The sequence below is a fragment of the Acomys minous genome, assembly GCF_964271855.1.
Source record: "Acomys minous genome assembly, chromosome: 4".
NCBI lineage: Eukaryota > Metazoa > Chordata > Mammalia > Rodentia > Muridae > Acomys > Acomys minous.
The window spans coordinates 2,470,001-2,485,336 of record NC_140486.1 but is presented as its reverse complement, the minus strand read 5'-3'; positions in this window follow the sequence as shown (position 1 = coordinate 2,485,336).

Below are 15,336 nucleotides of genomic sequence, written 5' to 3'. Positions count from 1 at the left end.
AGATCTGCATCCACACCCAGTTGCTTTGCCAAGGCTCAGAAGCTTACATGTTTGGCGCCAAAGATAAAAAATATTTAATCCATCACCTTATTTCATTTATGATGTTATAAGAAAATATGTTTATTTTACATAAGATAATTATTTTTTAAGTATAAGAACAGGTATACTCTTTTAACTTAAGCAGTGAAATTACACAGTTTAGAATGTGCCACACCACAGACACTCCAGTTGCAAACTCAAGAATTAGTTAATGGAATTTTTTCAGACACTTTCTGGCTCCTGTGACATTTTACATTATATTCACTGAACACTTGCTGACAAATTATGCAGAAAGCAAAGCATGATGCATGCAGGTGTCTGTCTCAGTGAATACTCACAGTTGTTTAAGGCCTCGTGGGAAGTCTGGGTGACAGAAACAGCATTATTTAGATAGATGACTCCAGTCACACAACGTTTGACAATGCAGCTAGATTCCAACACACTGAATGGGGACATGTGTTCTTGGTTACTTGACTCAAAATATTTTAAGATATGGAAAGAGAACATATTTGCCATAGTCTTCCTTTTGGGGAAAATGTCTATGATCATTACTGAGGGCCTAGTTTTATTGTGTCAAATCACCTGAGGTACCATCAGGGACTCCGTTTTCAACATGCATGACAAATATTGCACATGGGGTCAGACACTGTCAGCGAGAATGATGATAAAAGTCACAAGTAACAAAGTTATCAAAAGTCTATGAGCTAAACAACATACCATGCACTTCACATGGTTTTTTTTTTACATATACATTTATATTATTACACATATATACAATAAACTACCTAGAACAAGAAGAATGGTGACACAATCAGGAATTATATAAATGTTACACTCTTAGTGTTTTGGCTATTTGTATTTGACAGCCTTGAAGAAAACATCTTTTCTATCTTAGTGCATCTAAAATTCTGAATGTAGATCAATCTCCATCATATCTTGTCATTATCAACTTAAAACATCTTTATTATCTCTATCAATGTCATGAAGTAGGATGTCAGGAATTATAATAAGTAGTTCAAAATTAAGAAAGACTTAAATTTATCTGCCATAATAAATATGTCAGAATTACTGTCAAGATAAATGTACAGTTGGCATTTAGTATGTTGTGGGTTTCATATATAAACTGATTTTCTGAAATTAAAAAAAAAATCACAATTAACCTGGAAGGAAAATATTAGCTTTAACATGGTCCCAGGTATGTTACCATATTTTTCAGACCACAAGATGCACTTTCCTCCCCCAAAAGTGGAGGGATATTATGATGAGCCTCATGGTCTGATTGCTGTCCACTGGACATCAACAGGAGGTCTTCACTGTGCCAGCTGAAAAAACACATGTTGGGTTCAGTGTGTCTATGGGAACAGGAAGAGTCCTGGGCAATATCGCCAAAATCCCTTCTAACACAGAGCTTGGTCTCCACCAACCTCCCTCACTATCACGCTGAGCTGAAAGCTGATCGTAGCATGCTAGGTAATCAGGTGCAGTTAAATTTAGTGTAGCAATTAGGTAGCTCTAGATACCATTTGTCTCTCCTTGACTCCAGTGGGGCCACATTGCTATGCAGAAGTCGTTACTGGGCATATGGGAGAAGACAGATGGATTTAAAAAGTATGGTCCAAACGTCCAGGATGCTTCTGACAAAATCTGCTTTATTAGTGCTTGACCAGTTCAGAGCACATATTAGCAAAACAACAAAAAACAGATTTAAAGACGTGGAGACTCATCTAGCTGTAATTCCTGGGGGTCTTACCAGCCGGTTGCAACCTCTTGATGTTTCAATCAACAAACCATTTAAAGTCATTATGAGAGAAGAGTGGAATCATGATCTGACTCTAGCAAGACGAATGAAGAGGCCCACTATCACTCAAGTTTGTGAACGGGTTAAAACATCATGGCAGTCAGTGAAGGAGGAAATCATACAATCATTCAAAGAATGTGGCATTAGCAATGCCTGAGATGGAAATGAAGATAATATCACATATGAAGATAGCGAAGAAAATACAAGTGATTGTAAGCAACTGAGCTTCCTAAATTTTGACACTAGTGATGATGACTTTTTGGGGTTTCCATAAAACTAGGAAAGTGCTTGAGTCTCTAATTTTTTCCTCCTATTGAGTTAACAGTGTTTAACATTACCATATCTTGTTATATTTTAATAAATATTTTATTATGCTAGTAACAATATGGTTCAGAATAGTTTTTCTCATTTTACTGCTCTAAAAACTGGGTGCATCTTATGGTCAGGTGTGTCTTATGGTCCAAAAAATATAGTAACTCACCAGCGAGCCCAGTTCTTGTTTGTCTTATACTCCAGGGTCCTAAGATATTCTGGTCTGTTATCACATGTCAACCCTAGACTAGGTACCATAATTTCAGAGACTCTCTCTTATAGACTACCTTTGCATCTATCCTGTTATATCATAAACCATGAGTTTGACCCTCCACAAGAAGTTGAGGGAAAATTTAAAGTGTGTTGCAAACATGTAAGTACACGGCTGTCGCCTTCATATCTTTAAAGCATTGCATATCTCCTTAACCTCTCCATGGAGCAACCATTTCCATGGACGTGTGAAAAAAGTTATCACACCCCTTCATAGAGTCTTTGCTTACTTTCCACTCTGAACAATTAAAATTCATGTATTTTCAACACATTTATCGTTGTTGTGTGTAAAAACTAGAATATTAATTATCTGAGAGATTGTCTTCTGCATTAAATAATGCCAAAAATATCTCTTAAGGAAACCTCAGAGACCTACAGAACATGGCATTTAAAGATGTTTGAATTATCTTAAAAATTCTTTGACAATAAAACAGGTTAATTCCTGGAAACACCCAGCCTACCTCAGAGAGGATAATAAGCATCAAAGAACCTCCTTATGGAGATGGCTTTAAATGTGGCAAACGAGGCACTGGGCAAAATGTCCTCACTTCAGCTCCAACCAGGATTCTGCCTTAAAATTGGCAAGCTTGGATGCAGGCAGAGTTGACAGGCAAACTCTGCCAAGACAAAGTAAGCAAGTCCTCAATAGTTTCTGCCTCACAAATATGTCTGTCAGATATATTGGGCCAGAAGGCTGAAGATGATGCTCCAGCGTTATAGAGAGTTTTGTGTGACTATTCAGGCAGCGAACTGTCTCTGTCATTTTATTTATTTTGTAAGATGCTAACCTGCACTTCCAGTTTACTTGAGTAATTAAATTTTATTCCTTCTCAAGTCTCGGATGGGGTTGAAGACCAGATAGTTTAGTCTTACAACTAAGCTTAGTCGTTTAGAAGTTAAGATATTTTTAGGTCTAGACAGATGTTGTAAGTTTGATAGCTATTGAGTTACATTCAGAATTTTAGACTCACCAAGATAGGAAAGATGTTTTCTTCAAGGTTGCCAAATACAAATAGCCAAAAACACTATGAATGTAACATTAATATAATTACTGGTTGTTTTATGGTTCTTCTTGCCATATGTAGTATATTGTATAATATAAATGTATATGTAAAAGAAAGAAAAATAAAAAGGGAATATAAAAAAAGTAAAAGTAAAAGTAAAATTTCAATGGCAAAGTCTTACTATTCCTGGCACCGGTGGTCTGAGTGATTTGCACAATTAGGACAGTTTGATGTTCTTAAAATTATTTGGATTTTATAATCATGAATTCATTGTTTTAAAAAATCTTTTAATATCCAGTGAGTCATAGAAAAGAAATCATTTTAATTTTAGTTGTACTTTTAACTTCTAAGAAAAATAAACTGGCAGAAAAACATCTTTATTACTGAGTGTTAGTGTCTCTGACCAGAGTTTGTAGTCTTACCAGCTACACATGTTTTCATAAGCATGAATTTTTTTCAAATAAGTTGGAGCAACCTTTATATTTTTGCCATCATTCAATGATCTAGAAATATTAAAGAAAAGGAGTAAAAGATTTTACAGTGTTTTAGAATTGTAGCAATGAGAATCGGTTTCCTTGGTGGATTCTAGGTTTCTGAATGTATGTAGACAGATCTGTAAGGTGAGACCTCACTCTACATGTCTCGAATTACTGACAATGATACTCAGAGTTGTTTTATTTTCAGAAGTATTCCCCACTTACACTTTATTTTGGGATGTGGGTGCCCTATGGATTTGTTCAGTTTCCACTAACATGCCATTTGACGGATTGAAAATGAGCTTGGGGCCATCAGTACATTTTGAATTATCCCCTATTTTTATTGCCTAATAGAAGGTTTGCTGCAGCTGTTGTTCCTGCTTGTTATTTTACACAACAGTTAATTATAAATGTCACTGAAGCATTCAGGCATTCTGATTGCTAATTCGGCTAAATATTACCTGTCTCATAACTCTAACTAATCGGTGTCATGTGGACACAAATGGTTTCTAAAGCAGATGGTTATCTGGAAGCTCAGGTAGGTATGGTATAGGAGAATCACGGGAGGAAAATGAACAGTGGATGGAAATGTTAAAATGCTTTCCTTCTTCATCAACAATGGCAGGAGAATCTCAACCAGTTTTATAGACCTTCTCTTGAACTAGCCCACCAGTGTCACTGACCTAAATTAGTATCAGTTACTTTCTGTAAAATCTGGATAATTAAAATGTCACACTACAGGAAGAGAGCAAGGAAGCCATGGAAACGTCCATATTTGATAAAATGGGATATTGATCCCAAATCACATTGGAAGGAGTTGGCTTGCCTTTTATACTTTAGTGAAGGTTGAGATCAGTTTCTGAATATATATGAATAGTTTTCCAAGAGTTCCATACATTTTCCAAAGAGGATGGCGGACAGCCTCAGGAGAAGAACACAGTTGCACCTGGAGTTTGGTGTCAGCTCTGTCTGAGAAGATGAATGGACACCATTTTGGAACTAGTACGGATTGACATGATTTGCCTTGTGGTTTTTTTGACTTTTGCATCTGCAAAAGGAATATCTCTTTTTCAAAAACCATCACAGACACAATATCCAATGAATTATCTATGAAATTAATAGTTGAAATTGACACCTATAAGCAAATGGACACTATTGATCAGTTGATGACTACTCCATATTCTATATGTAAAAATAAGGAAAATAATAAAGGAGTTATAACTTAGAAAGGGCCACCTGATGAAGTCATGAAGACTCTGACCGTTTTTTTTTATAAAATAGAAGATCTATTTTCTTATCTAGCATTTTTTATTTTGTATTTGTTAACTCATAGAATGTTAACGTTAACTAAACTGAGGTTTCCAATACAATTAGAATATAATTGTCACCAAGAAAATATGTGTTCCTTCTGTGTACCTTTGCTGTTATGAGAAAGTGTAATAGAATATCATTTCACCTTGTTTTCTCTAGTCTTAAAAATCTAATTTAATATTTTGTATCACAAGAACCACATACCTGACATGATAAATATTCTAATTAGCCTGATGGTGTTACCACCATGGTATAACTACATAAGAGCATCACACTATACCCAAATGAAGGCATGTTTGAAATTTATCAACCAAAAGTAAAATATACCTTAAAATTATTTTTGACTGTTTTCATAAATATACCCATCTTTATATCAAATTAATTTCAAAGTTAGCTTAAACAATTTTTTAAATGTAAAGTATATTTCTTTTCTGACCAAAACTTACTTGAACAATTTCTGTTCACTTTCAAAGTATTTCAAAATGTTTTCCTTCGCTGCTGTTGTTTTCTTTCCCTTATAATATGGTCTACTGAGCCACAATCAAAAGAATTTTCCTGTTTTATCTCATCTTTGAAACCATGTTTAGGTGCTGAGGGTCATTTGCTGGTCAAAGGAAATGCTCCTTTAGTTACAGTGTTCAGAAGCTGCTTGCTGTCGTTGAAAGCTCTTCTGGTAGAGTGCAAATGGCCCCGTAGTCAGCAATTTGCTGGTGATTCCTCTGTACAAAAGAGGAAAAGGTACTTCAAATAGGATGTGTGCAGAGTTGCATTTGATAGAAAATATGTCAGGCACCAAACTCCTCTCCCTCTTGTTATTACATAAGGTTCCCGTTTTCAAGGCAATAATCAACAATCATTCCATTTTCTCATTCAACGGGACACTAATTCTATTTCTAAAACTATAATTATCATCTAGGAAATCAATGTTGTTGATTAAAGACAAAACAACCAATAACATAGGAGCTCAAGGCATAGCAAGAAAAAAATTTCCACTACATTTTCCATTTTCTTCACCCAGGAATGAGATATTCTTTGATCAAGAGTTCTGAATCTGTCTTATATGATGAATTAAGAAAAGATGTAAGTTTTCTTTATTTTATTGAGTATTTTTTTAAAATATTTACTTTCATTATTTGTGTATGTGTCTGTGTTTGTGTGTGTGAGGGTATGTGTGTTTCCCATGGGAGCCAATCTGGAGTAGTTTTACCTGTCAGACATGGAGCTTGAGTCCTCTGGAAGAGCAGCAAACATGTCCTCAACCCCATTACTGAGTATCTTTTAACAATGTCTACACATATTTCTCTTGTTCATGTTCAGTAGACCTTGCTTGGACAGTTTGTTTTGCCTGTGGAATTCATTGCAGATGAACTCACCATATAAGACAGGACCAGGTTCTCCTCCTGAGCCCATGACCTCATCAGTCTTAGACAGGCTGTAGGTTGACAGTGCGAGGCATGACTTAGTTCTTACTGAGTGGGCCTTGGCTACAAATCGACAGCGTTTTGTCATCCCCAAGACAGAAGTCTCATATTGCACTCTTTGACATAGCAGTCCTTGCTGTGGTTCCTACATAGTGAGCCTTGTGATTGTTTTTCTCTCCTGGTAATGTTCATAACAGCTTCAGATGCAACTTCCGTAGGGAGGAGGCTTGCAAGGCAGCTCCTGCCCCAGTTCCTCGACGCCCTGTGTTTGCAGTGTGGTGTCTTCAGCAGAAACCATCATCCCTGGTTATTCCTAGAAGACTATATTTAAAGAAGAAACATAAGAGTTGTATTTTCCTTTTTTTTTTCCTGATTAAAATACTCATTGGTGCTTTATTATTTCAGATATGTAGGTTGTTAGTCTCCATATTGGGGGGCATGCATACAGTATTTAAAGCAAGTTATAAAGAAGATGATGTGTACATTGCTACTTCTTACTGTGTGCATAAATTATATAGCATATTAAAATTTGAATTTGGAATTAAGCTGGTACAAATGAATCTTCGGACCTCCACGAGGCTTGATTATATGTCCCGGTCCCAGGTGACGGTCATGGGCTCCTTTTTTAAATTACTATTTTGTGATTTGTTTTCTATGAGCGAAGAAGACTTTTCCACAATTTTGACTATCAAAATGTTAACACTTCAGACTCATGTGATGGAGAAACTGTCAAACAGTCAAGCAAATGAGGCAGCGAAACCCAATCACACTCTTCTCTACTTCCTTTCATGTTCTGTTTCCACTCGGTGTGTGCGAAGAGCTGGGCGTGTGGACTTGTGAAACAGTGTTCCTCCATAAAATAATTTGCCATCCTGCCTTTCTGAACATTGTTAAACATAAGGATTATTTCCACTCATGAGTTCTGTCCACAAATATATTAAACAATCTGCCTTTATTACTGGATATTACTGAGTCTTTGTAATACCTAATGACATGCCCACCTCTCTTGGCTCCCATCACCTCTTATACTGAATCAGGAGACAGTTATTTCCTAACCTGGTAAAATTCATTCTAAGTCTTTCGTGGTATGAAGCATATGTTGTCATTATCTATCTATACTCTGTGTTCACAGCATTACTCACCAGTTTATCAGTACATGTTCCTGTTATGTGTCTGAAAATACCATGGGGAATCATCAGTGAGAGACTGAGAGCAAGAAGCCTTGATGACTCTCTTCATTTACAGACACTAACCATGATGCTTTGGAATTGATCAGTTTCTGTGACGTTTTCCATTATATTGTTTTTCAGATGTGTGGATTAACATTTTGTTCATTGCATTGAGAGTAATTTCCCTTTTTTCCTGCATGTCTTTTTTTTTCTACATTTATTTATTTATTTGTTTGTTTGTTTACTTATATTCTCAGAGGATGGGGAGGGTTTCTTTGTTTTGTTTTGTTTTTTGGTTTTTGCGAGACAGGGTTTCTCTGTGTAGCCTTGGCTGTCCTGGACTCACTTTGTAGACCAGGCTGGCCTCGAACTCACAGTGATCCGCCTGCCTCTGCCTCCCGAGTGCTGGGATTAAAGGCGTGCGCCACCACGCCCGGCTTTTATGGGGAGGGTTTTTATAGGGCAGCTTCTGGAATTGTTTGGCTTTTCCCCCCAGGCACTCTGCTCAGATATTCAAGCTTGTAAACAATTGCATTTACCCCATGAGTCATCCCATAGCCAACTTAAGTGTTTTGTGAAAATCCAGACTTATCCATATTTCTAATGGGGTATTTCATTTCTGATTAACTGTTGGACAACTCTGGACACATGTAATTGAGGAAATTCCAGCTTAGACTACTGAAAAAATGAATTTTTCATGTATGTCCTCACATCAAGCCTTCTCTACTTTAACTCCTTCAACTGTTGGTGGGCAATGTGAGACTAGAACCCGCGATAACTGGGCACCCTGATATTTCAGTTAATTCTATTCTTTCATCCTTTTAATTTACAGCTAACATTGGGGGAGGTATACCATGGTGGCTCTCTTTAGCCTTCTGCTAAGATGGAATATGAGCTCTGTTTGCTGAATTTTAGTATTTTTATAGTATCTGCCCTATGGCTATCAAATAGAGTATAGGAATGCTTGGCCCTAATTTGTGCCCGTTTGCTGCTATTACAGTCTGATTTCAGTGCTTCTGTGCATTTACTTTTATGTCACATAGAATTCTGACTGGGAAATTTCTTTCAAGTTATTAAAATTACTAAAAGTGAAAGGTAAATATAAATTATCATTAAATTATGTTTGCAAATATGTTTTGTTTTATTGACTGTCTAGAACATATATAATAATGCATTAATATCTGCATGTCTACATCAAATGTTTTATTCATTTTCAGTTATGACTGTATTATGACTTTTTACTGCTAATTAAAAATTTTAAGTTTATTTGGATAATTTTGTACATTTCCTCTGTATTTGCTGTGTTTTTTACTGAGCCATACCTCCAAATCAACCATATTCTAACATCTGATTCTTTACAGCTTTATTAGTAGTGGCTAGATTGGGAGTCTTAGGTATGAAATATATTAAAATAATTTACCATAATTTTAATGATGTGAAATTTAAATTTGGGTCTGTTGTCATTAATAGAGGTTTTATAAATATCGTAAAATACTAATAAAGGTTATATAAATCTCAAGTCAAAGTGTTTTTTGTATTTCCCTCTAATTGTGAGCATTTGAAAAGAAAAAGTGGAATGTTGTTGCTTCTCTATTTCATGTTAATATAATGACAACATTCTGCCGTCTCTTTCTTTCCTCCAAGTACTCCCATGTACCACGACTTCCTCTCCTCTAAATTCATGGTTTCTCTTTTCAGAAATTGTTATTGCATGAATATGTATTTTCCAATATAACTGAGTCAGTCTGTATAATGTGACTGGTATGTATGTTTTCAGAGATGACTATTTGGCACTGGGCACCAGATTGGTGTGATTTGGGGCAGATCATCTATCAAATTCTTCAGTTGCCTGTACTTCTTTGTGTAGGCTTGAGACCTCCTGGGCTTTTCCTTGTCACTTTGGCATGCTCAGTGTTGTCATTGTCCAACTTACGTGCAAACAGTCATGCTGTTGAGACATGTTGGGTATAGCTTCTGATATTACTAAGACACAAAATGTCACAGGAAATTCTCTGATCCCCTGGCTCTTACAATCTTTCTGCTATCTCTCATACAAGGCTTCCCTGAGCGTTACGTGTGGGAGTGTTGTGTAGATACCACTGAGACTGGGCTCCAGAAGTCTGCATTTTGATTAGTTGTGGGCTTTTTTGTAGTGGTCTCTGTCTGTGGGAGAGCAGAAGTTTGATAAGGGGTGAAGACTACCATTATCCATGGGCATAAAGACAGGTGTTTATAGATTGGCATTCGGGATTAATTATGCTTGTCTATTAAATTATTGGAAGTAGGTTCTCCTCGAATAACAGTGACTTCACTAGTGCTGAGCAGTTAGCTAGATTTGCAGAACCGGCATGATTTTTTTCTTGTTGAGTGGGGTTTAAGTCCAGTTACAGAGCTGTTACCACCCAGGTATGGATGCCACTACTGCACTGTTAGGGTTACTTTGCCATGATGGGCATTGACATGGTTCACAGGCATCAGACTGTTACCTGATTTTCCCCCTTCGGATGCTTGCGTGGTGCCTTCTGGGAGAACATTCGTGTTAGTTTCACCTCAGGGGCCTCTGGGTCCCACATCTCCTACCAGATCCTTTGTATCCTACTATTCCCTTTCACCCACTTCCCATCTTCTGTATCTATCTCCCTCTTCCTCAAGGATCACCCCTTTTCTCATCTTCCTCATCAGATTACTTGTACCCTGCTATTTTTTCCTCTATTGTTCCACAGTTTTCCTATCTTGGCAATTTCCCCCATTTACTTTCCAATTTTCTGTAGGCATTACAGGCCGTGTACTCACATCTGAAAGTTGAGAGCTAAGAGTCTCCAGTAAGCGAGAACACAAGGTATTTTTCTTTTTGGGTCTTGATTACTTCACACAATATGACCTTTTATAATTTTGTACATTTACTTAAAAGGTTTATGATTTTATTTTTTATAGGTAAATACTCTTCCATAGTGCATATGTGGCACATTTTTATTATTCATATCAGTTGAAGGACATTTAGGTTGTTTCTGTGTCTTAGCTTTTGGAAATAGAATAGCAATGAACATGGTTCAACAAGTGTCTGTGGAGTAGGATGTCGAGACTTTTGGGCATATGATGAGGAACAGGATAGATGGGTCATATGGTATATTTAATATTAGCTGTTTGAGAATTCCACACGCTGATTTTCATAGTGGCTAGACTAGTTTCTAATCTAATCAACAATGATGAAAATTTTCTTTTCCAAGAAACTGTTTCAGCATTTGTGGTAAATTGTTCAATTAATTGTTGCCATCCTGACTGGGATAATATTAAGCCTCAAACTTGTTTTGGTTTGAGTTTTTCTAACTGTTAGGGACAATGAACATTTTGAGAGATGATTCTCAGCCTTTTTTTCTTGCTGCTGAGGACTCCCTATTCTGATCTCAAGCCCATTTTTCAAACCTGTCAATAGGGTTTTTTTTTATAGATTATCATTTGAGTTAATTTTATATTCTGGATATTAATCTTCTGTCAGGTGTATAGCTGGCACAGATTTGTCCAATTCTGTGTTGTTTCTCTTCACCCAGCTATAGCTCTGTAGAAACATTTAATTTCATGAAGTTCCAGTTGTCAGTTGCTGGCACTAATTCTTGGACAAATGGAGTCTTGTTCAGAAAGTCCTTTCCTGCTCACATTATGTAGGGCACAGCCTATATTTTCTTTTAAATTCTCCATTATCTATCACAGTATCAGCAGTGTTTGAAACTCCAAAGTTCAAAGTCTCTTCTGAGACTCATGAAGTCTTTTCATTGTAATCATAATATCAAACTTAAAAAGCAGATGATATACTTCCAACACATAATGGTACAGGATACACATCACTGTTCCCAGAATGGGAGGAAAGGGCACATAATGGGAAAATACTGTATGAAAGCAAGACTGAAAACCAGCTGGCTAAACTCCAAACTCTGTATGTTCAGATCTGATAACAAAGCACTTTTCAGATCCAACTACTTCCCGCTTTATTGATAACAACACACTTCTCTCTCTGGGGCTGGTGCACTCCCTGTCATCAGCTTTCCTTAGCAGGTGGCTCTGGCATTACAAAGCCTCCAAGGCAATCCAGATTTCAGCTTCACAACTGTACACAATGGTTTCTCTAGGCTTTCCTGCAGAGATACCACTGACATCGCTGGCCACAGCAGCTTTCAGTCATGAAGACAGATTCCATAACCTCTTTATTCTATCCCTGACTTTAAAGCCAGAACTACATGGCTCAGCGCCAAGTTCTGCTGCCTTCTGCACCTGGAACATGGCTGCTCGTTCAACTGCATCTTTAATAGCTTTCTGTTTTCGATGGCTTCCTTTACTACTTAAGTTTAACTGTCCTGGAATTTCTTCTATAGACCAGTCTGTCCTTGAACTCAGAGGTCTGCTTGCTGCTGCCTATACAGTGCTGAGATTAAATGACTGAAGCTCAGTAGTTGGCTCTGAGATTTTCTTTAATTCCTTTTCACAGGTTGGATGCTTACCTGGTTGGAATTTTGCCCCAAAATCATCGTTTCCTGTACCCACTTAACATCATGCTTTTCCTGGTCTGTTTATCTCCTCGAGTCCATGACTTAGCTCTGTCCTACTTCCCAGTGCCCCTTTCCTCCTCAAGTTTTTCTGTTTTGCCTGGTTCAGCCTGCTCCTTCTCATTATAAATCTGCATAAGGATGAACGTTAAAAACCACATGACAGAGTCAATATTTGGCTCTTTTGAAATGTCTGCTGTCAATGCAATTAATCTAAAACTTTAACCTCAGGATAAGTGTGGAAAGCAGACAGTTTTCCAACCAAAATATCACAAGAACAGTCTCTAGCCCACATATAGATATTTCTCTCCTCTGAAACCTCCTGAACCAGGCCTCTGTGGTTCAAATAACCCTCAGCATCACTCTCTTCTTTGCATGGTTAACAATATTGCACCAATTTCCTAGCCCAATGCCACAAAGTCCACATTCCTCAAACAAAAGCATGGTTGAGCCTGTCAGAGCAGTAATGCCCCTCCTGGGGCCACTTTCTGATTCAGTGAGGATTTTATTGCTATGAAGAGACACTATGACCACAGCAACCCTTGTAAAGACAAAACATTTAATTGGGGCTGGATTACAGTTTAGGGGTTTAGTCTATTGTCATCATGGTGTGAACCATGGTGGCCTACAAACAGACGTGGTTCTGGAGAGGTTGATGGGAGTTCTTCATCTGGATGGATCTACAGGCAGCAGGAAGAGAAACTGAAGGCCTCTGCTCTGACTTGGGTGTCTGAGGCATATACACACACACATAGACACACACATATACACACACCTACACACACACCACACTCACTCACACACACATGCACACACACCACACTCACACACACATGCACACACACCTACACACACATCTACACACACACCTGCACACACACCTGCACACACACAATGTACACACATACACCTACACACACACCACCATACTCACACACACTCACCCATAAACACACCACACTCACACATACTCATACACATATTCACATGCACACACATGTACTCACACACATATACCCACCACACACACACACACACACACACACACACACACACACACTATATATATATATATATATATTCATATATATATGAAATCTGAGCCCCCAGTGATAAAGTTCCTCTAACAAAGGTACACATACATACTCCAACAGGGCCACACCTCCTAATAATGCCACACACTATGGACAAAACATTCAAATATATGAGTCTATGAGGACCATCCCTATTCAAATCACCACAGTCATTAATAAAATTATTAATGACTAGATGCTCAGATTTGACCAGACAGCTTATGCCTAACAGCATGTTCTAATTTTGTAATTATCTTTCCTTCCATAACACATATTTTTGCAAATAAGAGCATTTATTTACGATAAAATGTACATAGTTTAAATTATGTATATATTCATATTAAGTGCATTCCACCAGAGTTTCATGGTAGGATAATTTAAATAAATTGTGAAAAATAAGTATCTATTTCAAACTTTGTCATTCTGGTTTAATATGAGTATAGCAATCAATTTACACATTTCTTATCTTAGTTTCTGTCACAGTTAAAATTCAGTCATTAGTTTTGCATTGATAAATCTCTTTTCCACTCCAGTCTACTGCAGTATAAAACAATTACTTGGAAATGCCCTATCTTTCTGCTTCATAATCTTTTATGGAAGCTATGGTTTCTACAGTCTTAAGTCACACATCATTATTAATAAATTTTCAGTTAATTATGAGGCAAGAGTTCGGAATATCAATGCTCAATATTTAAATTTAGGCTTCAAAATTATCAACATCTTACACATACTTTAAGAGGTATTCTGAGCCTTTGAGTTACGAGTCATTCTAACTTGTTGGGGGCTATGGAAAGGAAACACAGAGCCATTGTAAGAACATAGACCCCTTCTTAAGAGCACTGGAACCCTTAAAACCCAGATTCTAGGCATACAGAAAAAACAGATGTGAGTTAAAAGGGTAAGGAGATTTCAGCTACAGTTGCAGATGAGTTACCAAATGCCCAGTTTATATTTGCATGGTAAATATATTAATCCTGGGGCCCTGTTCTAACAACACACTCTTTTTCGCTATAAGAAAGACAGGTATTATCAGTACCTTGCTCAGCCAACACCAGAGAAACTTCCTCCTGCAGAAGACTGGAACAAACACAGAGACCCAAAGCCAGAAGTAATGCAGAGCGAGGGAGAGATCATGGAACACTTACCTCTAAACAGGGTGTTCCCAGGTTCAGGGAACCCTGTGGAAAAGGAGGCAGGAAGAATGCAAGAGCCAGAGGGGATGGACAGCACCAAGGAAACAGGCCTATAACATCAACAGGATTGGCACGCATGTGAACTCAGAGGCTGAGCGAGCACCCACAGGTCCTGCATGGGTCTGCATCAGAAGAGGTCCCAGGGCCAAAAGGAAAAGTGAACATATGCTCCCAGCCTTAACCAAGCCAGAAGCCATCTCCATTTGGTAACCACTCTGCCTTCTGTTTGCTCTTTTGTCCCCTTTTAATGTACTTGTTTTTATTTCATCTTAGTATACTTTATTTCACTGTTATCTCTTAGATGCCTGTTTGTTTTCTAAGGAGAGACTGAAAAGGGGTGGATATGGTCATAAGAAGTGGTGGATAGGGACTGAGACTAGAGGCAGGGGAAAACCATAATAAGTGTCTATTTCATGAAAAAGTCTATTTTCAATAGAGGAAAAAAATGGCTGTCATTTCTGATCACCCTTCTCCACGGGCCTCCAGGGGTATTAATGAGGAAGACTGCGGGAGATGTCAGGGTAGAAAACAGCCACCATGAGTCAAGGAGGATAGGAGAAAGAATGTGAGTGGCATTGACGGCAAGATCAAAAATGAATTTTTAAAAATTCACAGAAGTTTCTTTTCAATACCAGGGGTGGTGAGGGTGATAATTCCATTCTTCTCAGAGCACAGCTGTAGCTAAGAAACAGAAAAAGCAGCATCTACCTCCAAAGAAGTGGGAAATGAAAC